At 39.6% G+C, this 2,457-nt stretch overlaps 1 protein-coding gene across 12 annotated transcripts in view; it reads right to left on the reverse strand.

Moving 5' to 3' along the window:
- Erc1 (ELKS/RAB6-interacting/CAST family member 1) overlaps positions 1–2,457 on the reverse strand; it is a 295,346-nt gene that overhangs the window by 157,905 nt on the left and 134,984 nt on the right. The gene's annotated exons all lie outside the window — the stretch shown is intronic.

Raw genomic sequence — 2,457 nt, forward strand, 5'->3', positions numbered from 1 at the left:
CTGTGTCAAGTTGACTCAAAATGTGCCAGTACAGATGACAATAATGACAGAAGCGCTAGGAACTTAGAAGAAATAGAATACTCTATTCTTGCAGCTCTGTATTATCTTGATACACTGTCACTCTATCCTTCACTGTGAGTAGTCTAAAATATATTAAACCCAACTTTATGTTTAACACGGTCTTTCCGTTGTGGAGAATGCTATTCATGCTTACAATCTCCGTATTTGCAAGGGTTAGGAAGGACCGCTGGGAATTTAAGGCCAGCCTAAGCTACATAATGAGTTCTAGCCCAGTCTTAATGTACAGGGTAAGATTTGTTTTTAAACAAATAAAATGAAAATCCTTTTCTTACATGTCCGTTACACATACATAGATGACTTCATTAGTTTCACATTTTCTAATTTTATGAGCTTTCTAAATACTTATTTTCAATGTGTTGTCTAAGACTCAAGAGTTATCAGTGAAAATGGCATGGATTATTTTAATCCCTCAATTTCTACTATAATATTAAACAATGCCTAGAATCTTTTACTCCATTCTCAAAGTAATGGGCAACTTTCTTGCTAAGGCAAACAATGCTACTCAGTACAAAGTGACAGAACTATGAAAGAGTTTGTCCAAAGGATAAGTTCAGGTCACATCTTTAACAGTTTCTCTCACAGGAATGCCTGGTCATCTGTCACATGTCACCACATCAACTAACACTTAGCGTTATATAGATACAGTGTCTCAAGTGTAGGACTTTTTCTATACAGTGGGCTGGAAAGCTGACATGAAACCCAGGGTCCTGCATACATGCTCAGGTAAGCTTCTACCACTGTTCTAAATCCTCAGGCCAGCCAATTCAAGTTCTAAAAGGCAGCCTTTTGGTTATTAGGTTGATAGTGTCTGGTCTTTTCCTCTTTCTACCACTGTCAGTCACCTAAACATGTTTCTTCCATTGGTTAGGACACCTTTGTTTTATTTTGTTGTTGTTGTATGTATGTTTGCTTGTTTAATGTATTCTTCTCTCATATATTACATCCAGACCGCAGTTTACCCTCTCTCCTCTGAATCCCCACAACCCCACCTCCTATTCCTCAAGATTTACTACCAACTTTCCCTTTAGAAAGGGGCAGGTCTCCCAGGGATATCAACCAAACACAGTATAACAAGCTGCATTAAGACGAGGCACACCCCTTACAGTAAAGGTAGACAAGGCAAGAAGGAAAAGGGTCCCAAAAACAGGCACAAGACTTATACAATGCTCCTGTTCCCATGGTTAGGAGTCCCACAAACTCATCAAGCTACACAACAGTAACATATGCAAAGTGCCTAGGTCAGACCCATATGGGCTTCTCTGTGAGCCCCTGTGAGCCCTTGTAGGAGAGTCTGTGGGCTTTCTTGTGGTGTCCTTGACATATCTGGCACCTACAATCCTTCCTCTCCCTCTTTCACAAGATTCCAAGAGCTCTGCCTAATGTTTGGCTGTGGGTTTCTGCATCTGTTCCCATTAGTTGCTGGGTGAAGCCTTCCAGAGGGTCTCGCTCTGTCTCTGTCTGTCTGTCTGTCTGTCTCTGTGTCTCTCTCTGTGTAATGGCAGACCACTTAAATGTTGTCTAAATATTTTCTCCAAACATATGAGCTATTTCACTAATTGCTTTATGTTGCACTCGTATTTAGCCACTACTGGATCATAAAAGACTACATACAAAGTTCTTGCATTTACAGTCAATGAGTTCTGACAATGGGGCTAGGAACACACAGTGAGGAAAGACTAGTTTCTTCGATGAACAGTACTGAAAAACTGGATCTACTTGAAGAACAATGGGCTTGAGCCCATATTTTCACATCATATATAAAGTTAACCCAAGCCATATTAAAAATTTAAATATGAAGCCAAAAATTACAAGAATGAAACATAAAGAAAAGAATTCCATAACAATAAGCAGTACTCTTTTTCTGTATCAAAAGTACTCTCAACAAAGCAAAAAGATTCTTTCAAACTAAAAAAACTGGTCCATGTCAAATAATAGAGTTCAGAGAATCTTATAGACAGAAAGGCAGAAAATATTTGCAAACCAGAAAACAAGCCTGATAAGGAGTTAATATACAAATTTAGTGAAAAACAGTTCATTTCACTAAGAGGAAAAAAGTTAAGAATGGGGAAAGGATGTCAGATGATAGCATACACGTGTTAGCTTCATGGAGGCTGAAGTCTAAGAATCATATGAGTACAAGACCAGTCCAAACAAGATACAAAAGCAACCAATTTAAAGAAGGTGGGGTTGGGGTTTGGAGGAGTGTGGTAAAATGAACAAAAGACTTAACATTTTATAGAAAATGCAGCTGGGCAGTGGTGGCACACGCCTTTAATCCTAGCACTTGGGAGGCAGAGGCAGGCAGATTTCTGAGTTCAAGGCCAGCCTGGTCTACAGAGTGAGTTCCAGGACAGCCAGGGCTCTACAGAGAAACCC

This window comes from Mus pahari, chromosome 2 (genome assembly GCF_900095145.1).
Source record: "Mus pahari chromosome 2, PAHARI_EIJ_v1.1, whole genome shotgun sequence".
NCBI classification, from domain to species: domain Eukaryota; kingdom Metazoa; phylum Chordata; class Mammalia; order Rodentia; family Muridae; genus Mus; species Mus pahari.